We start from the raw sequence: 23873 nt of genomic DNA on the forward strand, positions 1-23873 counted from the left end.
AATTACAACTGCTGAATGAACACTTATTTTAACTTAATATAATACATCAAAATCAATTTAGCCTCAAATAATGAAACATGTTCAATTTGGTTTAAATGCAAAAACAAAGTGTTGGAGAAGTAAAAGTGCAATATGTGCCATGTAAGAAAGCTAACGTTTAAGTTCCTTTGTCAGAACATGAGAACGATAATATGAAAGCTGGTGGTTCCTTTTAACATGAGTCTTCAATATTCCCAGGGAAGAAGTTTCAGGTTGTAGTTATTATGACTATTTCTCCCTCTACCATTTGTATTTCATTAACCTTTGACTATTGAATGTTCTTATAGGCACTTTAGTATTGCCAGTGTAACAGTATAGCTTCTGTCCCTCTCCTCACTCCTACCTGGGCTCGAACCAGGAACAATGACAGCCACCCTCGAAGCAGCGTTACCCATGCAGAGCAAGGGGAACAACCACTCCAAGTCTCAGAGCGAGTGACGTTTGAAATGCTATTAGCGTGCACCCAGCTAACTAGCTAGCCATTTCACATCGGTTACACGAGCCTAATCTCGGGAGTTGATAGGCTTGAAGTCATAAACAGCTGCTGGCAAATGCACAAAAGTGCTGTTTTAATGAATGCTTACGAGCCTGCTGGTGTCTGCCATCACTCAGTCAGACTGTTCTATCAAATCATAGACTTAGTTATAACATGTAACACAGAAATTGGGCGGCAGGGTAGCCTAGTGGTTAGAGCGTTGGACTAGTAACCGGAAGGTTGCAAGCTCAAACCCCCGAGCTGACAAGGTACAAATCTGTCGTTCTGACCCTGAACAGGCAGTTAACCCACTGTTCCTAGGCAGTCATTGAAAATAAGAATTTGTTCTTAACTGACTTGCCTAGTTAAATAAAGGTAAAAAGAAGAATAAATAAATAAATATGAGCCTTAGGTCATATGGTCGAATCCGGAAACTATCATCTCGAAAGCAAGACAATTATTCTTTCAGTGTAATATCTAACGGGTGGCATCCATAAGTCTAAATATTCCTGTTACATTGCACAACCTTCAATGGTATGTCATAATTACGTAAAATGCTGGCAAATTCGGCAGCCCAAACTGTTGCATATAATACACTGACTCTGCGTGCAATAAACGCAAGAGAAGTGACACAATTTCACCTGGTTAATATTGCCTGCTAACCTGGATTTCTTTTACCTAAATATGCAGGTTAAAAAATATATACTTCTGTGTATTGATTTTAAGAAAGGCATTTATGTTTATGGTTAGGTACACATTGGAGCAACGATACGCACCGCATCAATTATATGCAACGCAGGACACGCTAGAAAAACTAGTAATATCATAAACCATGTAATTAACTAGTGATTATGATTGATTGAGTTTTTTTAGAAGATAAGTTTAATGCTAGCTAGCAACTTACCTTGGCTTACTACATTCGCGTAACAGGAAGTCTCCTCGTGGAGTGCAATGAGAGGCAGGTGGTTAGAGCGCTGGACTAGTTAACTAAGTTTGCAAGATTGTCAGCTCGGATTCAAGGGAAACATCTGTCGTTCTGCCCCTGAACGAGGCAGTTAACCCACCGTTCCTAGGCCGTCATTGAAAATAAGAATGTGTTCTTAACTGACTTGCCTAGTTAAATAAAGGTGTAACATTTTTTTAATAAATTGGCCAAATCTGTATTCAAAAATATTTCAGATTGTTATGAAAACTTGAAATCGGCCCTAATTAATCGGCCATTCCGATTAATCGGTCGACCTCAATACTAAGCCTACCTGATAATATACGGTGTTTTAAAACATGTATTTTTCACAAATTCATTGATGATCAGATACTTAATTTGTAACTTGTTCTGTTGCGCTAAATGTTTATAGTTGATAGACAACTTTAGCACTGTTCCAAACTTAGACTATCCTCTTTTTTTTTAACAATAGCCTGTATAGAAATCAATACTTCTCTTGTTCTGCAGCATGCATTCATTCGTTGTCATGCTCTATTGTAGTATTAAAAAAGATTCTACTTACATTTACATTACATTTAAATCATTTAGCAGACGCTCTTATCCAGAGCGACTTACAAATTGGTGCATTCACCTTATGACGCCCAGTGGAACAGTCACTTTACAATAGTGCATCTAAATCTTAAAGGGGGGGGGGGGGTGAGCAGGATTACTTATCCTATCCTAGGTATTCCTTAAAGAGGTGGGGTTTCAGGTGTCTCCGGAAGGTGGTGATTGACTCCGCTGTCCTGGCGTCGTGAGGGAGTTTGTTCCACCATTGGGGGGCCAGAGCAGCGAACAGTTTAGACTGGGCTGAGCGGGAACTGTACTTCCTCAGTGGTAGGGAGGCGAGCAGGCCAGAGGTGGATGAACGCAGTGCCCTTGTTTGGGTGTAGGGCCTGATCAGAGCCTGGAGGTACTGAGGTGCCGTTCCCCTCACAGGTCCGTAGGCAAGCACCATGGTCTTGTAGCGGATGCGAGCTTCAACTGGAAGCCAGAGGAGAGAGCGGAGGAGCGGGGTGACGTGAGAGAACTTGGGAAGGTTGAACACCAGACGGGCTGCGGCGTTCTGGATGAGTTGTAGGGGTTTAATGGCACAGGCAGGGAGCCCAGCCAACAGCGAGTTGCAGTAATCCAGACGGGAGATGACAAGTGCCTGGATTAGGACCTGCGCCGCTTCCTGTGTGAGGCAGGGTCGTACTCTGCGGATGTTGTAGAGCATGAACCTACAGGAACGGGCCACCGCCTTTATGTTAATTGAGAACGACAGGGTGTTGTCCAGGATCACGCCAAGGTTCTTAGCGCTCTGGGAGGAGGACACAATGGAGTTGTCAACCGTGATGGCGAGATCATGGAACGGGCAGTCCTTCCCCGGGAGGAAGAGCAGCTCCGTCTTGCCGAGGTTCAGCTTGAGGTGGTGATCCGTCATCCACACTGATATGTCTGCCAGACATGCAGAGATGCGATTCGCCACCTGGTCATCAGAAGGGGGAAAGGAGAAGATGAATTGTGTGTCGTCTGCATAGCAATGATAGGAGAGACCATGTGAGGTTATGACAGAGCCAAGTGACTTGGTGTATAGCGAGAATAGGAGAGGGCCTAGAACAGAGCCCTGGGGGACACCAGTGGTGAGAGCGCGTGGTGAGGAGACAGATTCTCGCCACGCCACCTGGTAGGAGCGACCTGTCAGGTAGATCACGGATCACGTATCACGGAGATGCCCAACTCGGAGAGGGTGGAGAGGAGGATCTGATGGTTCACAGTATCGAAGGCAGCCGATAGGTCTAGAAGGATGAGAGCAGAGGAGAGAGAGTTAGCTTTAGCGGTGCGGAGCGCCTCCGTGATACAGAGAAGAACAGTCTCAGTTGAATGACTAGTCTTAACCTGACTGATTTGGATCAAGAAGGTCATTCTGAGAGATTAGCGGGAGAGCTGGCCAAGGACGGCACGTTCAAGAGTTTGAGAGAAAAGAAAGAAGGGATACTGGTCTGTAGTTGTTGACATCGGAGGGATCGAGTGTAGGTTTTTTCAGAACGGGTGCAACTCTCGCTCTCTTAAAGACTGAAGGGACGTAGCCAGCGGTCAGGGATGAGTTGATGAGCGAGGTGAGGTAAGGGAGAAGGTCTCCGGAAATGGTCTGGTGGCGTCGGACCACTTGTCTACAGTCATGTAGAATTGCATTAATTTTGTTTAGAAAATGACTTTTTTTTTCTCAGACCACAAATAAGATGATAGATACATGCAGTGTTTTTTAAAGTTTGTAAAAAAAAAAATGGAGATCTTTTCACTGCTTACCTTGACCACGGTGGTCTGCGAATCCACAACCTTCTGGCTACTTTGCCATGTAATGCTTACAAACGAAGAACAGTTTCTAAAACTGCACCTAAGGCTCTGGTCTGTCCTTGGAGTAAGGGTATATAGTAGGAATGTTCCCTGCTATCCACTTTGTTTTAATTATTATTTTGGTTATAGTGGAGGGTTTCAAGCGTTCAGGGAGGGTTGGGTAAAAATATATTTTACTGAAGGGAGAGCCATCCATTTTCATTTCAGAGAGATCTGATTTTCTCCAGGTATCCCTCAATATACATAATGTAGTCCCTTATTGAAACACCCTGTGCCATTTGCTTTAAATTCAATCCAACGAATGTTCTTGAATATGCTTTGTGGAATGTCATAATAATGATTAGAAAGGTGTGCGAATATGACTTTTGTAAGGGATTGATGGAACTACTAGAACTTTAACCCCTGTTAATTTCTTTGCAGTCAAACGTTTATTATAACTATTCAATTGTACGTTGTCTCAAAATTGAAATAATTATTTATCAGAATCTCTATCCCTTGGAGTGAATGCTATCCTACTCATTCTTTATGGATGATTACTTTTAACATGGACTCTGCACTTCATATTTAAGAAATGTGAGGACTTGAGAGGAAAATAGGGGGTATTGTTTCATAAGAAAAACTTAAAGCATGTTATTTTCTCCACAAAACTAACACATTCCACCTAACAGTCTTAAAAGGGATTGTTCATGGAAAATTGATGTTTGGGTCAAATTCCCACTGGGCCTATTGTAACCATCAATGACCACAAGATTATCGCCAGCTGATCTCTCGTAAACCATCAATATGCTCTATATCTGGGGTCTCCAACAGGTTGATCGTGAGCGCAGCCCACCTATGAGAGTGCCAAACAATTATGAAAGTACATGCATTTTTCACATGTTCCAAAGCAAACTCTCACATGCTGACCAACCTGCACGCGTTGCAAAATAAATGTACACATACATGTTATTCCATCATTTAATTTAAACTGCTTGCGTGTCAACGAGCGTCAGCATATACAGTTGAAGTGAGGAGTTTACATACACTTAGGTTGGAGTCATTAAAACTATAGTTTTGCCAAGTTGGTTAGGACATCTACTTTGTGTATGACACAAGTTATTTTTCCAACAATTGTTTACAGACAGATTATTTCACTTAAAATTCACTATCACAATTCCAGTGGGTCAGAAGTTTACATACATTAAGTTGACTGTGCCTTTAAACAGCTTGGAAAATTCCAGAAAATTATGTCATGGCTTTAGAAGCTTCTGATAGGCTAATTGACATCATTTGAGTCAATTAGAGGTGAAACTGTGGATGTATTTCAAGGCCTACCTTCAAACTCAGTGTCTCTTTGCTTGACATCATAGGGAAATAAAATGAAACCTCAAAGTCTGGTTCATCCTTGGGAGAAATTTCCAAATGCCCGAAGGTACCACTTTCATCTGTACAAACAATAGTACGCAAGTATAAACATCATGGGACCACGCAGCCGTCATACCGCTCAGGAAGGAGACGTGTTCTGTCTCCTAGAGATTAATGAATTTAGGTGCGAGAAGTGCAAATCAATCCCAGAACAACAGCAAAGGACCTTGTGAAGATGCTGGAGGAAACAGGTACAAAAGTATCTATATCCACATTTAAACGAGTCCTATATCGACATCACCTGAAGGGCCTCTCAGCAAGGAAGAAGCCACTGCTTCTTTACTCCTACACTGTGCTCGCACATATCTATTTTTAGGGGCAAATGCAAGTGAAATACTCGCACTGTAGAGCCCTGTCCTTGCAACATGGGGCCATGCATTATCATGCTGAAACATGAGGTGATGGTGGTGGATGAATGGCACAACAATGGGCCTCAGGATCTCGTCACAGTATCTCTTTGCATTCAAATTGCCATCGATAAAATGCAGGCAAAGAAACCGGATGTGGAGGTCCTGGGTTGGTGTGGTTACACTTAGTCTGCGGTTGTGAGGCCGATTTGATGTAATGCCAAATTCTCTAAAACAACGGAGGCTTATGGTAGAGAATTAACATAAAATTATCTGGCAACAGCTCTGGTGGGCATCCCTAGTCAGTATATAAATTGCACGCTCCCTCAACTTGAGACACCTGCGGTGTTGTGTGGCAAAACTGCACATTTTAGAGTGGCATTTTATTGTCCCCAGCACAAGGTTGCACCTGTGTAATGATCATGCTGTTTAATCAGCTTCTTGATATGCCACACCTGTCAGGTGGATAGATTATCTTGACAAAGTATAAATGCTTATTAACAGGTAGGTTTAAAAGAAAAAAGGTGCACAATGTGAGAAATTAGCTTTTTGTACATATGGAACATTTGAGATGTTTTTTTATTTCAGCTCATGAAACATGGGACCAACACTTTATATGTTGCGTTCATATTTTTGTTCATTTTATTTCCGCACTGAGGTTGGAATAATATTGTGAAAATGATAATGCCCTTTGTAAGAGCTGTTTGAAAAGGCTGCCTTAAATTTCTGCCTGTTTTGGTGGGATAGTTTTGGCCTGTCTGGTGACATCACCAGGTGGTAAATTAGTTAATAGACTAATAGAAAAGCATTCCAAACCTCTCTGCCAATAACAGCCACTCGGACCACTCCCAGATGGTCCTTGCAAAATTCTTGTTTGAGTTATTACTCTTTGCTAAGAAGTAGAGGCCTTGTAGTCAGACACAATTAGTATTGTAACGTATATGGGCAGTTTACTGAATATGATTACGATCTAAATATATTTTGTAATTATCCGTGATTGGGGTGAAAAAATTATATTCTAGTGCCAGCACGCATCTTTCGCATGTCAGTCAGTCAAGTGAGGCTCTACGTGGTCTAAATAACTCAACTGGCTAGTTTGCCTGTCTGTAAAGAGAAGGGCGGGGTGTACCTTGGTCCTGCTGCTCTGATTGGATAGTGAAGCTGTATTTCTCTGTCCACTCCTGTCATAATTTCACCTGATCACTTTCACTTGTTTCAGTCTGATCATTCAAACTGCTGCCTCTTGTTAGCCTGCTACTATGAAGAATCAAATGTTAAGGACATTTGTTATCAGTGTGCATAATATCTCAGAAGGGGGGCGAGGGTAAGAAAAAAAGGAGGTATTTCTGTCTGTTAAAAAGGGCCGTTTGTGGGGAAAACTCATTCTGATTGGCTGAGCCTGGCCTCCCAGTGGGTGGGCCTGGCTGCCAAGTGGGTGGGGCTGTGCACTCCAAGGCACAGGCCTTGTAGTTGAGTGGTCATCACCTCTTAAATTGGGGAACAGGAGGGTACAGTCCATTACAGCAGCACGATCATAGGTTAGGGCAACACATTTCTCCCTGAAGTTAAACTCTGACATCTCAGAATTCTTAAAGTCAAACACAGACTGCGCATCTCGCCCACTTAACACATCAATGCAGCCCAAGAAACGTTCTTGAATAAAGCCCTGATCATCCACATAACTGGCTATAACTTACAACTGCGAGCGACATTTGGTGTCTGTGGTTTCAGCCAGGGGGGAGAAAAAAAAGCTTTTACGTACTTTTACGGTCACTGACAAGCTAGCTAATTGTTAGACATATTAACCAGTAGGGATGATCTTTTCCTTTCATGACAATTCGATGTGTATCTAGGTACATGGGTTACGATACAGGAACAATACATTTTAGTTTAAAACTATTCCGTTTGGTTAGAGGAATGAATCGATTCGGTTCAATGCTATTTGATTCGATGCACAAACATTTGTTGCATAAACACAACTTTCCATTCTAACTGAAAATCTGTTGCTGATGGAGCTTATGAGCTCTCTGAGCTGGATCTATCTGAGCTGTGTGTGTGTAGGCACCTGAGCTGAGCCCCCCCTCCCATTTGATCTGAAATCACAATTACACACTAATTAATTTGTCATTTTTGCAAATGTAAATGTGTTTGAGCTAGTAATGTCTCAATATTTATCTTCAAAAATGTGCACATCTTTAATTCACCCTTGTCTCATAATCGAATGGTTTATACCAGGTGTGTCAAACTCATTCCATGGAGGGCCTAGTGTCTACTAATTTTAGTTTTTTCCTTTCAGTTAAGACTTAGACAACCATGTGACGAGTGTGTAAAGCTGTCATCAAGGCAAAAGTTGGCTACTTTTATTAAAACCTGTTAGGGATGTCGAGAATCTAAGCAGCTTTTCGCAGCTTTTTGTTAAAAATCCCGCAACATTTCAGCGCCCTGCTATTCATGCCAGGAATATAGTATATGCATATGATTAGTATGTGTGGATAGAAAACACTCAGACGTTTCTAAAACTGGTTAAATCACGGCTGTGACTATAACAGAACGTGCGTTTCATCGAAAAGTGCAGGAAAATCTGATCACTGAAAATGGAAATATATATCCATGCGCGACTTGAACCCATTGATAAAGGTGAACCACATTTAATGGGGCTGAGGTTGCAATATCTACAGCTTCCACACGTTGTCTAGAGTCTTGTCATTTGCCTAGGATTTGTTTCTTGGTCAAACCGAATCAAGGGAACCGATTCCCTCCGGTCTCCGACCGGATGTTTTGGTTGAGATTTCTTCCGACAGTATTTCATGAAGGACACCTATAGAATTGACATCGCCTCGTGATCAATTGTATCACTTATTAACGTGTACTAATACCTAAAGTTGCATTACAAAAGTATTTCGAAGTGTTTTGTGAAAGTTTATCTTCGACTTTTTTCATTTAAAAAAATGACGTTACAAAACGCTATTTTCTTCCGTTGTTCACACAGTGTTCATAGATCGATATCTAGGCTATATATGGACCGATTTAATCGAAAAAAGACCCAAAATGATGTTTATGGGACATCTAGGAGTGCCAAGAAAGAAGCTCGTCAAAGGTAATGAATGTTTTATATTTTATTTCCGCGTTCTGAGTAGCCCCGGCTATCGCAAAATCTGTCGTTAGGTGACGGTGCAGTATTTGGGGGATACATGCTATCAGATAATAGCTTCTCATGCTTTCGCCGAAAAGCATTTTACAAATCTGACTCTGTAACTAGATTCACAACGATGGTAGCTTTAATTCAGTATATTGTATGTGCATTTTAATGAAAGTTTGAGTTTTATCAAAAACTATACGTGGCGCACTTGAAATTTCCGCTGATATATGTTCCCACCACGGGACCACTGCCCTAGAATCTCAAATATTAAATATATTTGGATTTGTTTAACAATTGTTTGGGTTACGACATAATTCCATGTGTGTTATTTCATAGTTTTGATGTCTTCACTATTATTCTACAATGTAGAAAATAGTTTTTTTTAAATAAAGAAAAACCCATGAATGAGTAGGTGTCCAAACTTTGGACTGGTACTGTGTTGCCCAAAATTGCAGTAGTGTTGAAGTCCGTGTCTTCGTACCCTCTCGTTGAGTTGCAGTTTGAATATGCAGACCTTCGTCCATTACCTGATTGATGCAGCTTTTTCAATAAAAAGCGTTCTTTAAAAAATTTAATAAAAATCTACTAAATTGTCATTCTGGTGGATATAACTGGGTTCTGGTAGTTAGTTAGCTGCATGCTACTAAAGTTTGTGAAATTTATTTAAACGCCCTCGCTAACTTGACACGAAAATAAAGTTTTAAAACTAAGAAAAAAATATATAATCTACCTCCTCCATCTCCTGTAGATTGAAGAAACTAATTTGAATTGAATAATATACAAAAAATGCTTAACTATCCAACAATGTCACCATTTCACCAAGCTTCTAAATCACATGCGTAGTACTTGGTTCATTCTCTGATCCTCTAATTGGATGGACAACATATCAGTTCATACGGCAAAAGCTTTGATTGGTTAGAGGATGTCTTCCGGAACTCGTCATAGTTACCATGTAGGAATACCTAGGATAGGTTAAGTAATCCCTCTCACCCCACCCCCCCTAAGTTTTAGATGCACTATTGTTAAGTGACTGTCCCACTGGATGTCATAAGGTGAATGCACCAATTTGTAAGTCGCTCTGGATAAGAGCGTCTGCTAAATGACTTAAATGTAATGTAAATGTAAATGTAGGTCTATGGAAGGGGGCATAGCCTGAGCCCTGAGCTGGAGATAATTTATTTGGCACATCTTAGATAGTTAATTTATAATAAGCAGTGACCCCAACCCCCAAAATAGTTGGTATTTCAGAATACCCCATTATACAGGGTATATACTGCTCAAGCTTAGTGGGAGAGTAAGTGAAGCCAGGGCCCAGTGGTGTCAGATGGCAGTGTTGGTGTTGAATGACAGTCCTGGGGTGTGTTGACTGTTTTTATTTGCTGTGTTGACTTGAGGTCTAACTAAGGTGCTTTGTTTTGTTGTTTTCCAGCCGTCTTCACGCTGCACGACTCCCTGTCTCTCTGCGGCCAACTTGGCATCCCTGGGGGGGACCTCCTCGAGACGGAGCAGTGCAGACACGGGCAGCATTGTCGACCCTGACACCAGCCTGAGTGAATTTAGGGTAAGATGCCTGCGCACCAACACACACCTCCACTTGCACATACCTCCACCTCCACTTGTGTCAGTACCAGTAACAATGCCAATGTTTTCTAATAAACACTAACATTTAAATGTCAATCCATTTACTTTTTACAGTGAACCATTTGTGTAGTAGTTTACTCTTTTCCACACTACTGTTTTATTTGAGGTCAGAGAATAATATCTGAAAAATCCACACTTCTCTCTGCTTTCCTTTGCAACGGTAATCAAAATGGTTAATGTTTTAAACAATTCAAATAAATGCAACAGTTGGACAATGATGAAGATACTCCAAACTGGTATGCATCTGGTATTTACTGAATTATAGCATTACAATGTTTTATTGGCACAGACTAAGAGTAGAGTTCAGGGATTCTGGTGGGAATTCAGGTATTCATTTAGTCAAATTTCACAGGTTATTTTTCATAGAATTCACTCATATACATTTTCTAATGGTATCGGGTGTTTATTTTGTGTTAAAATAAAGACAATTAGATTTGCCTTATTTGCATAAATATACTAGATGTCCAGTGGCTTCAGAAAGTATTCACACCCCTTGACTTTTTCCACATTTTGTGTTATAGCCATGAATTGAAAATGCATTATATTGAATTTCACACAATACCCAATAATGTCGAAATGGAACTGAACTCTGTTTATTTTTTTTATGAAAAGCTAAAATGTTTTGAGTGTAAGTATTCAACCCCTTTGTTATGGCAAGCCTAAATAAGTTCAGGAATAAAGTCACAAGTTCCATGGACTCACTCTGTGTGCAATAATAGTGTTAGTAGTATTTAATAATAGTATTTTTTTTTAAATGTACCCCACACATACAATTATCTGAAAGGTCCCTCAGTTGAGCAGTTAATTTCAAACCACAAAGACCAGGGAGGTTTTCCAATGCCTCGCAAAGAAGGGCACCTATTGGTAGTTGTGTTAAAAAAATTAAAAAACTGACATTGATTATCCTTTTGAGCATGGCAAAGTTATTAATTGCACTTTGGGTAGTGTGTCAATAGACCCAGTCACTACAAAGATACAGGTGTCCTTTCTAACTCAGTTGCCGGTGAGGAAGGAAACCACTTTAGGTATTTCCCCATGAGGCCAATGGTGACTTTAAAACAGTTAGAGTTTAATGGCTGTGATAGGGAAGAACTGAGGAAGGATCAACAAGATTGTAGTTACTCCACAATACTAACCTAATTGACAGGGTGAAAAGAAAAGAAGAGCCTGTACAGAATAAAAAATAGTACAAACATGCATCCTGCAACAGGGCACTAAAGGGCACTAAAGTAATACTGAAAAAAATATGGCAAAGCAATTCACTTTTTGACCTGAATAGCAAAGTGTTATGTTTGGAAAAAATTACTGAGTACCCACTCTCCATATTTTCAAGCATAGTGGTGGCTGCATCATGTAATGGGTATGCTTGTAATCGTTAAGGATTGTAGTTTTTCAGAATAAAAAATCTACGGTATGGAGCTAAGCACAGGCTAAATCTGAGAGGAAAGCCTGGTTGTCTGCTTTTCACCAGACACTGGGAGATTAATTCACCATTCAGCAGGAAACACAAGGCCAAAATATACACTTTCGTTGCTCACCAAGAAGGCAAAGAATGTTCCTGAGTGGCCGAGTTAGAGTTATGACTTAAATCTACTTAAAAATCTATGGCAAGACCGGAAAGTGGTTGTCCAGCATTGATCAGCAACCAATTTGACAGAATTTAAAAAACAAAATTCAAGAATAATGGGCAAATGTTCCACTATCCTGTTGTGGAAAGCTCTTAGACTTACCCAGAAAGGCTCTCCGCTGTAATCGAAGCCACGGGTGCTTCTACAAAGTATTGACTCAAGGGTGTGAATTCATTTTATCAATTTGCAAATATTCTTAACATGTTTTCACTTTGTCATTTTGGGGTATATTGTGTGTAGATTGGTTAAAAAATAAATAAATATATATATATATATATATATATATATATATATATATATATATATATATATATATATATATATATATATATTTTAAATTCAGCCACGTAACATAACAAATGTAGAATGAGTCAAGGGGTATGAATACATTAACATAAAGGGCTGGAACCACAAACTTCCTTTGTCTAGGCCTACCTGCACTGTCTAGATTTCCTCATTTAATTACTATTGTCACGTTCTGTTGCATAATTCAACAAGCGTGTCAATAGCAAGATACCATCCGATCAAAAATCTACATGCTTGGCTCTAGATATCACATATCTATACATACCTTACATTGTGAGATCAGACATCACTATTATCCAAGTTTTCATTTTGGTGTTTGACAGGTCATTAAACATTTCCACATTCGTAACTTTAACGGGGAAAAACAACAGGCACCAACAAGCGTATGAAAGAGTCGCTGGAGTAAAATGAAAGCAATCAATCCAGTGAGATATAAGTGACAAGTGGATTTTGCATCCCTCAACCAGAAAATAGTTGGCTGAAAAAGACAGATCCTCAGGTGGGCGGGGCATGTGCGTTGCTACTCAGCACCTCATTCAACATGTGGACTTCATGTATGCACGGGAAGATTGTATGTGACATGTTTTTTAAACTTCCTATAAAGCTGTCATCCTGTATGTCTGGGCCTTCCGTTGGGTAAATTACTGTCTGGAGATGCCAACAGCATGGGTGCTTTGTTTGAAATCTGTCCTTAATTCTTCCCGGTTTCCCCCAATTCACCCCAACCCATGAACCCTTTCTTCCCATCTGCTCCATGGGATATCTATGATCTAAAGGACCAGATTCAGGATGTAGAGGGGCAGTACGTGCAGGGACTTAAAGAGCTGAAGGTAGAGGGACCTGAGCTCACAGTGTGCCTTCTCTTGTCCCCTGGTAGCCTTATAGCATCACTAACCCCACTGTACCTACATAGCACCACCTCTATGGCCCCACTGACTGTAACCGCTAACTGTAACACCAAAAACACTCAGTCTGAAGGCATGTTCCCTGCATGATCTTTCCTGCTCAGTTTGAAATGCACTGTTTATGGCATGGATTGAAAGCCTCGTTTGAACTCTAGCAGTGCTTGGGCAGTAAGAACAAGACCATGAATTGTCTTGTCTTTCAACAATCTTCTGACTGTTGGATGGGTTTCAAGGTTTGTAGTCCTACGCTAAAATCTATGATTAGCTTTCATTCACACAGCTCTGAGGAAATCCTGGTTTATTTTCTGTCGTCACTCTAAAAGCTCACTGTTCTCTGAATCTATTTGTGTTTAAAAGGGTAGCACACCTGATTCCTGGCATGTCCTACACTTTGGTAGAACTGAAACGCAATAGCTGAACTCACTCCAGTTTTTTATATTTTTGATCTTTGGTCTCAATTTTGTTTTATTTAATTTATTTTGTGCTTTGAATCATTCCGCCGACTGAATTAATGCACCATCGATATCAAGTGGATCTGTTGTATCACTTGTCCATCTCGGGTTTTGTGAAATGGATTACAATGTAAGCCAAGTCCAAGGTGGGCTTCAGAGGGAGCATTGTGATGAAGTTTCAACACTCCATATTTTCAAACACAATAAAACCTGAGTTGGACAACTGATGGAATACTTGAGAAAAGTTGCCTTTCCTCTGTTTTAGATCTTATTTAAGATATTACTCATGTTCATACCTTTTTATGTGTCTTGATATGAGTATTGTTCATTTAATGTAAGAACTCGAGTCACTGTTAAAAATTAGTCATTTGAAGGTGAGACTGAAGTAGAGGTTGCATTTAATACTCGCAAGTGCGTTTCAAACATCCCAAACATGGCTTCCTAGTTGAGACTAAATTAATGTACAAATACTTTGTTGCTCCTATTATCAGCGTGGTCTAGGGTTGGCGACGTCAACCTTTGTCCTATTGTGATTATGTACCCATAAAACATTGTGATATGCGATGCTACTGGACGAATCCTGTTGAAAAATGATGTTGAACGCCTGGGCAGAAGCTAAAGGCAGGCAATGCTAATCTTTTCTGATATTCCTTTCTGGTGGAGGAGTTGAACAGGTTTATTTGTGTCTGGTGTGCACATGATGGAGCGGTGACTGTCTGAGGATCTGTCTGTCTTACTGTAGTGAGCTAGGTTAGAGGCCTACATCATGGCCTGGATAGAAGCAGCCTGCAGTCTTCAGAACTGGATAATAGTTGCTTTATTTGCCTCATAAAATGGAACCAAATATTTGTGTTTAGAAAAGGTAGTTTACAGACACCTGATTCCTGGCATGTCCTACACTTTGGTTGAGCTGAAACAGAATAGCTGAACTCGCTCCACTTATGATATATTTTAGTTCTTTGGAATCGAGGGTTCCTTTTTTTTATCAGTGGCTTGAATCATTCTATCAAAAATATAATAAATAGGTTTAGGCTATAGCCTAATGCCCATGTATGGGAGAGAGAGAGAAATAATGTCTGAATGGACATTTTGCGCTGCTTTGGTGGAATTCTCCGCTCTGTCTGGCCAACATTCCTCTCTTGCACTCTGTAGGCTATATTGAATATTTATTGAAACAGGCTATACCAAAAAGAATATGCCGAGTAATTTGACTTGTCACTTGTGTGTTGCCCTGCTGTGCACTGCAAGACTGTTTTCTTTACTGTGCGGCTCCAGTCAAGTTCAAGTAGGCTAAACCATCGTCGTCTGTCACATCACGTTGTCACCATCGATGATGGCTGTCAATCATCGTCGACAGATGATACTATCGCCCAACCCAAGTGTGGTTGTGCAGAGCTGTACTATTATTACTGTAATTACTATAGTAATTATTGTTCTGTGGTATCTTCCTCATGGTTCATTCTGTAAAGAGGTGTGTGTGTGTGTGTGTGTGTGTGTGTGTGTGTGTGTGTGTGTGTGTGTGTGTGTGTGTGTGTGTGTGTGTGTGTGTGTGTGTGTGTGTGTGTGTGTGTGTGTGTGTGTGTGTGTGTGTGTGTGTGTGTGTGTGTGTGTGTGTGTGTGTCAGCTAGGAGTCGCTGTCGGAGGTGGAGGAGAAGTATAAGAAAGCCATGGTGTCGAACGCACAGCTGGACAATGACAAAGCCGACCTCATCTACAACGTGGACACACTCAAAGATGTCATCGAGGAGATGGAAGAGCAGATGGCAGAGATGCGTAGGGAAACTGAGGACAAGTCTAAGGTGAAGTGTGTTTCTCACTCACTCACACCATAGTAGATAACCTTTATCATCCACTGTTAACATATGCAGTCTCGGACAGAGGTGAGCATATGCAAATTGCAGCTAAGTCTCCAACCGCTCTATCAACTTGTTCATATACTTGAACTCATTCATGTGTGCAGGTCTTATAATCAGCAAAGCGGCCAAGTACAACTGCACCATTGTCTGTCTGACTATGAGATCCACTGCTCTTTACTGACAATGGGTGTAGCTATATAATTCCAGAGGAAACGAGGCCAAATCAAAATGCTCCCTGATCCAATTACCTGGCTTGACAAAAATGCTATAAGTGTAAACATCAATGGAATCTTGCTCACTGCCCATGACTGCACTCTTTTTTTTGGGGGGGGGGGTTGTGATTTTTAACTTGTGTAATGAAGAATGGTTGCACTTTCTGATTGATTGTGACTCGTACACCGGCCCTCTCTCATTCCAGGAACTAGAAAGACAAAAGCACAGTCCTACAGCACAAACAAGCAGATTTAAAGGAGGGAATCCGCCGAAGAGATGAGCACATTGAGGTATGGCTGCACTAAGAAAACCAACATTTGGTGACCATTTCACACCTACACCTCTTTCTACACTTCCATTCTTTACAGTCCTGTAGTCTGTGTACTGCAGCAGCTTGAAGTTCCATAGTGTGAGACTACACTTCTCCCTCTCATAGTCTCACACTCATCCCAGTGTCTCCTCTCCTGTTTCATTGTTTTCTCTGACTGGTCTTTGTCACTTTTCTTTGCCTCGTCTCTCTATACTGAAATTCTCTCTACTCCAGATCATTTTCTGGCCACCTGTCTTTTTTTTCTGGTCCCTTACTTGTCATCACTTTATCACTCAATTTATATTCAAGGCTATCTACATTTGTTTCATCCTGTCATTTCTCTTTTCATCTATTTTATTCTGTTTTTCATTCTACTTTACCCTGTCTCTCTCTCTCTCCCTCTCTCTCTGTACGCAATACCACTAAAGGAGAACCAGCGAATCCAGACTAAGTTAGAGACCCTCACCAGAGAGGTGTTTGCCCTGTAGGAAACGATAAACTGGAAGGACAAAAACATTGGGGTAGGAGGTCACGCTTGGGGGTCTCTGAAGGATTGTGAGAGGCAATAGATGTGCACAGACAGCTTGTGTTGTTTTGGTTTGTATGTTTCTCTCTGACCAAATGGAAATTTAAGGTTTGTGTTTAGATTCAATACCCTTCACCCAGAAGTGTACAGTCGTTCACTTCCTTCTCGTGTATTTAAAAGCATTGGGTTGGTGCAAACATGGCTGGAGGGAGTTTCCACCATATTCCTTACATCAGTCCAATTCCTTTTAAATTTATCAGTGGACAATTCAGCAGAAGGCTAAAGAATCGGGCCACCCATATAAAGCTGTAGAGTTGCCTGAAGGAAACTTGGTGCTGATTCACCGATCAATGGAATCTGTATCGGGTAATCGACTGGTCCTAAACAGTTTATTGCCTCTCATAGTTGCATGACAGGGAATCTGGATAATAGCCAGTAGTTGTTGGACCAATTCTAATTCAGTTTAGTTTCCCTAAATTTGCATGTGATATGATGATTGTGGGTTCACTAATTTAATAAACTTTGGATGCTGTGGTCATTTTAGGTTAAGATGTAGGTTGTGTGTGCAATCCGTAAAGTTTAGTTAGTGCAAGGGAAACTGTGAACCTGCAAGCATTTGATGTGTATTGGGGAAAAAATAGACATTTATCCCCTTTAAAACTCATTTATTTACCCTGAAATGACAGCATGAAATCCATTTAAGTTATGTAGGCCTAGACTTAAAGCTCTGCCTGTCTAGTGTCAGATTGATCTTTTTATTTGGCATTTAGCTCTCCCTTACATAACTGTTTTGTCATGTGGTGTTTTATGTGAGCATGTGGTGGTTGTGTCAACATCTGCCACTTTGCCTTTCCAACTCAACCGTACCATTCTGGTGTACCATTTGCATGTCTACACAGACATATGTGCATGTACAAAAGTCATTGCAGTGTGCATGCATATACTGTACGTATCAGTCTTTCCAACTGTTCCTATACTTCTCTCCTTTCTTTCCTTTTGTCTTCTCCCTCCAGTGTGTGGCCACCAAGCCCTAGAAAGGCAGAAAGAGTTATTTGATTGCATTAGGGATGAGCTGGCTGACATCAAGGTAAAGGCCAAAACAGGAGAGGTAGGTCTCACCACCAGAGGGCTGGGAATAGTCTATATCCCCATTGAATAGACGAAGTAGGTTCCAGGAATAAGCTTGCTAGAAACAACAGTGATGATAAAGCTACTTGTGGTATGTGGCTATGTATGTCTTCTTATGTACCTACATTTTTTTGTCTTTTTTCCTACTCTGTTGTTTCTTCCACAAATGTGTTGAACTACACGGAGTATACCAAACATTAGGAACACCTTCGTAATATTGAGTTGCACCCTCCCCCTCAGAACAGCCTAAATTCGTCAGGTCATGGACTCTACAGGGTGTCAAAAGCATAACACAGACACACGTGGACTCCAATGCTTCCCACAGTTGTGTCAAGTTGGCTGGATGTCCTTTGTGTGGTGGACCATTCTTGATACACACGGGAAACTGTCGAGCGTGAAAAACCCAGCAGCGTTGCAGTTCTTGACACAAACTGGTGTGCCTAGCACCTACTGCCATACCCAATTCAAAGACCCTTAAATATTTTGTCTTGTCCATTCACAATCTGAATGGCACAAAATCAAATCGTTATTTGTCACATACACATGGTTAGCAGATGTTAATGCAAGTGTAGCGAAATGCTTGTGCTTCTAGTTCCGACAATGCAGTAATAACCAACGAGTAATCTAACAACCTTATACACACAGAAGTGTAAAGGGATAAAGAATATGTACATAAAGATATATATGAATGAGGGATGGTACAGAACGGCATAGGCAAGATACAGTAGATGATAGAGTACAGTATATACATATGAGATGAGTAATGTAGGGTATGTAAACATTATATTAAGTGGCATTGTTTAAAGTGGCTAGTGATTCATTTTTTACATCAATTTCCTTTATTAAAGTGGCTGGAGTCGAGTCAGTATGTTGGCAGCAGCCACTCAATGTTAGTGGTGGCTGTTTAACAGTCTGATGGCCTTGAGATAGAAGCTGTTTTTCAGTCTCTCGGTCCCTGCTTTGATGCACCTGTACTGACCTCGCCTTCTGGATGATAGTGGGGTGAACAGGCAGTGGCTCGGGTGGTTGTTGTCCTTGATGATCTTTATGGCCTTCCTGTGACATCGTGTGGTGTAGGTGTCCTGGAGGGCAGGTAGTTTGCCCCCGGTGATGCGTTGTGCAGACCTCACTACCCTCTGGAGAGCCTTACGGTTGTGGGCGGAACAGTTGCCGTACCAGGCGATGATACAGCGGGACAGGATGCTCTCGATTGTGCATCTGTAGAAGTTTGAGTGCTTTTGGTGAGAAGCCAAATTTCTTCAGCCTCCTGAGGTTGAAGAGGTGCTGTGTATACGGCTGTGATTATAATTGAAGAGAATTCCCTTGGTAGATAATGCGGTCGACATTTGATTGAGGAATTGTAAGTCAGGTGAACAGAAGGACTTGATCACACCACGTCTCGTTAATCATAAGGCATACCCCCTACTTCATTGAGATGCAAAGTAAGTCCCGTTCCTGCCCAAACCTACAAAAGTTCACACTACCATTCAAAACATACATTACCATTACCATTCACAACATTACCAGAAAGATGCATTTCTGTCGGCGCGATGCGTGAAGAAACCAGCTGGCTGCACCGACTCCGATCGTCTCTCGAGTGAGCCATGTTTCCGTGAAGCAAAGAACGTCAATCCATGTCTCAAGCCTTAAAATTCTTATTTAATCTGTCATCTCCTCTGCATTTACACTGAGTGAAGTGGATTTAACAAGTGACATCAATAAGGAATCATAGCTTTCACCTGTTCAGTCTGTCATGGAAAGAGCAGGTGTTCTTAATGTTTTGTATACTAAGTGTATGCTGTGTGTCTGTCAGTCTGTGTACAAGCAATGGAAACCTCAGTAAACCATTACTTCATACAGTTCTGTGGCTTATTGCATTTCAAACTGTGAAATACATTAAGTTGTAAATCCTCCTCTGCTGCCTCACTCTAGGCCAATTTTCAATGAACATACTTTCAATTCACACTGAGTGGTATGCTAGTGTGGATATTGGGACATTGCCCCTCTGTGTTGAGATCCTCTTTTAACCCTGTGTACCTTTGACTCCTTAAACACGGCCTGGCCATCATCCCAGAGGGAATGTCTAACGGGGACATCCACCATAACGACCAAGCCGCTGGGATCACCGTGGTCACACAGGAGGCTGCCCAGGTGCTGGAGTCAGCAGGAGAAGAGTCTCTGGGTGAGTGGAAGGGAAAGAACAGGTTCTCCTAAAGGGAGCGGTGGGAGAAATAAATGAATTAATATCTGTGATGTACATGTGTTATTCAGTCAATAATACCAGGGGGCGCACTTCATTGTTGTTTTAGCACAATGGTGCTGCGGTCATAGTTGCAAGGCACCTTTTTTATAATTATCATATTTTTTCTCCTTTGCAGATGTTAGAATACAAAAGTTTGCGGATGAAAAGAACGAACTCTTAGCCCAGGTACATGTGTAATTTTCCTCTTCGACCCCAGTGATGTCTGGCAGGGCTATACTAGTTTCCTCTTGACTAGTTTCTCATGTCTTTTTTAACTGTCTGTTCAGCTATAAGTCATGCTGTCCATTCTGTGTGTTGTCCCTTAGATCAGGAAGTTGAAAATGCAACTGGAGGATGAAATGCAGAAGCACTCAAAGATGGAGAATGCCTTTACAGATGGTGAGAGGATGGAGAATGGCACTGACCTGCACTTCATTGAGATGCAAAGTAAGTTCGGTTCCTACCCAAACCTACAAAAGTTCACACTACCATTGACACCATTGAAAACATACAAAGGCATACATGTCACCATTAATACAAAGCCTATGCACACTCACTAAAAGGCTTTCTCTTTACATTAAACATACACTGCCAAAAAGAAACTAACAGCAAGGCTCACATCTTAATTCCCTTGTCCTGTGTAATGTAAATGTACTAACTCAAACGTTCTAATCTTTTACTGTCTGCAGGAGATGCAAACAGACAGATAAGTGAATACAAGTTCAGGCTCTCGAAGGCAGAACAGGAAATGGGCACAATGGAACAAAACGTAAGTCATGGAAACACTGACATTCTTTCCATATGTACCCTAGCTGACCAAATGCAAACTGCTGAAACAGACACATTAATATACATGCGTGTTTGAATGAGAAAATGAAAATAAATGTCAGCTTCAAATGTGAAGGTTGTGTTTTAATTTGTTTTTGTTTCATTATCCTCATATCTAGAGCAACAGACTTGAAGGACAAGTGTGCAGATACAAGGCATCAGCGGATAACTCAGAGAAAATAGAAGATGAACTGAAAATTGAAAAAAGGAAACTTCAAAGAGAGGTAAGGAACAAAAAAATAGATTATAAATGTCAGTGGTTTATGTTTGATTTGACATAAAACAGTCTAAGCTTTTATTTCTAACCATTCCCCTATTTTTCTCCCACAGCTGCAGATTGCACTAGATAAGATTGAGGAGATGGAGCTGACCAACCACCTAGTAAAGCGCCTTGAGAAGATGAAGGCCAATCGGAACGCCCTTCTGTCTCAGCAGTGAAGGCCGCTGGATTGCCACAGAAGCCGTTAAACTCGTACCTTGTGCTCCAGATGCAATATGGCAGTCAGTTTCCATTCTTCCTCAGGAACACTTGTTGTGTAGCAAAACCAAAAACACTTACAGAAAAGAACACTGGTAGCAGACAGGCAAAAGAATTTTTTAAAATAAAATATAGGCATTGGTTTGTCTTTTGTGTGCCAGTGTCTTTCAAAGGGAGACTCAACCTATTAAACCATAGATTCATCTTCCCCTAATAACTAAGAAATTCACAACTCATTACTGGACTACATATTATTCACAATGTTTTACTTCTCTCTGGCTGGGTGCTTGGCTATTTATGTGTTTTGTATTTTTTGATAAGTTGCACAAATGACTTGAACAGTTAAACCCTCATGGCTGCTCTCTCTGGCCTGCACCTATATATAATACCTCACACAGTGAAGTGCCTTCTCACACCTAGAGACTGAGGGTTTTACATTATCTTAAGATTATAAACAAATATAATAACTTGTACAAAATGTATTTAAAGGTGCAGTCATGATTTGATTAAATATATAGAACCAAATTGTTATGAGATTTTATTGAATGTAAATTTATTAAAAATTTATTAAAAAGATTCCTAGAAAATAAATGTGCAAATGACAACTGTGTGTATAGACACTGCTCAGGAAAATAAAGGGAACACTAAAATAACACATCCTAGATCTGAATGAGTGATATTCTTATTAAATACTTTTTCTTTACATAGCTGAATGTGCTGACAACAAAATCACACAAATTATCAATGGAAAATTTAGCAACCCATGGAGGTCTGGATTTGGAGTCACACTCAAAATTAAAGTGGAAAACCACACTACAGGCTGATCCAACTTTGATGTAATGTCCTTAAAACAAGTCAAAATGAGGTTCAGTTGTATGTGTGGCCTCCATGTGCCTGTATGACCTCCCTACATGCTCCTGATGAGATGGCGGATGGTCTACTGAGGGATCTCCTCCCAGACCTGGACTAAAGCATCCACCAACTCCTGGACAGTCTGTGGTGGATGGAGCGAGACATGATGTCCCAGATGTGCTCAATTGGATTCATGTCTGGGGAACGGGCGGGCCAGTCCATAGCATCAATCTCTCCTGGAAGAAGCTAGCTAGCTTACAAAGAATAACAACAAAAATATCTAGTTAACAGAAGAAAGGAAGACAAAATAAGGACAAAAGAAGGACAGAAGAAAAAGGAAAAGAAAGAGGACAACAAAGTGAAACAGTCAGCACTTCTATTGCAACTTCGTATTTCGTCGTCCTAACGTAGTCTACACTGCTATCTGCCCAGCAGCTAGCCAGCTAGCTAGCAAACGTCCACCGTCTACCGAATAGCAGCACTGTAGAAACTATTACACTCAACTGAACGACTTGATTAGTGTAGTGTTAGCTAGCTACATAGTTGTCTTTGCTGTCTTCGTATCCAAGATAATTGTGTAGTTTAGAGCGTGTAGTTTTAGAGTGATTATCTTAATTTACCGAGGTTAGCTAGCCAGCTATTTGTCGTCTTTAACGTAGGAGACACTGCTAGCTAGCCAACAGCTAGCCAACGTCTACTGAATAGAACTTCCGCACTCAACAACCCGGTCGCATTCCGCTTCGCTCCACAGGTAGTATCACATTTTTCATTTCATTTCATTACAGCACAACGGTTTGATTTGTTTGTTCGTAGCTAGCTACATAGCTAGCTACATAGCCGTCTGTGTATCAAAGATAATTGTGTAGTCTAGAGCGATTTTCTAGGTTAGCTAGCCAGCTATTGTCGTTCTTTTAACGCAACGTAACATAATCAACACTGCTAGCTAGCCAGCTAGCCCCCGAATAGCAGCACTGTAGAAACTATTACACTCAACGGAACAACTTGATTAGTGTAGTGTCAACAACGCAGCCACTGCCAGCTAGCCTACAAAGTCAACAACGCAGCCACTGCCAGCTAGCCTACTTCAGCAGTACTGTATCATTTTAATCATTTTAGTCAATAAGATTCTTGCTACGTAAGCTTAACTTTCTGAACATTCGAGACGTGTAGTCCACTTGTCATTCCAATCTCCTTGCATTAGCGTAGCCTCTTCTGTAGCCTGTCAACTATGTGTCTGTCTATCCCTGTTCTCTCCTCTCTGCACAGACCATACAAACGCTCCACACCGCGTGGCCGCTGCCACCCCAATCTGGTGGTCCCAGCGCGCACGACCCACGTGGAGTACCAGGTCTCCGGTAGCCTCTGGAACTGCCGATCTGCAGCCAACAAGGCAGAGTTCATCTCAGCCTATGCCTCCCTCCAGTCCCTCGACTTCTTGGCACTGACAGAAACATGGATCACCACAGATAACACTGCTACTCCTACTGCTCTCTCTTCGTCCGCCCACCTGTTCTCGCACACCCCGAGAGCTTCTGGTCAGCGGGGTGGTGGCATCGGGATCCTTATCTCTCCCAAGTGGTCATTCTCTCTTTCTCCCCTTACCCATCTGTCTATCGCCTCCTTTGAATTTCATGCTGTCACAGTTACCAGCCCTTTCAAGCTTAACATCCTTATCATTTATCGCCCTCCAGGTCCCCTCGGAGAGTTCATCAATGAGCTTGATGCCTTGATAAGCTCCTTTCCTGAGGACGGCTCACCTCTCACAGTTCTGGGCGACTTTAA

The 23873-nt window shown here is 41.2% G+C and overlaps 1 pseudogene; it reads left to right on the forward strand.

Annotated features, from left to right (window-relative positions):
- Window positions 1–4194: 4194 nt before the first annotated feature.
- On the forward strand, window positions 4195–21889 carry LOC124038710 (annotated as a pseudogene).
- The last annotated feature ends 1984 nt before the right edge of the window (window positions 21890–23873 follow it).

This window comes from Oncorhynchus gorbuscha, linkage group LG06 (assembly GCF_021184085.1).
Source record: "Oncorhynchus gorbuscha isolate QuinsamMale2020 ecotype Even-year linkage group LG06, OgorEven_v1.0, whole genome shotgun sequence".
Lineage (NCBI taxonomy): Eukaryota > Metazoa > Chordata > Actinopteri > Salmoniformes > Salmonidae > Oncorhynchus > Oncorhynchus gorbuscha.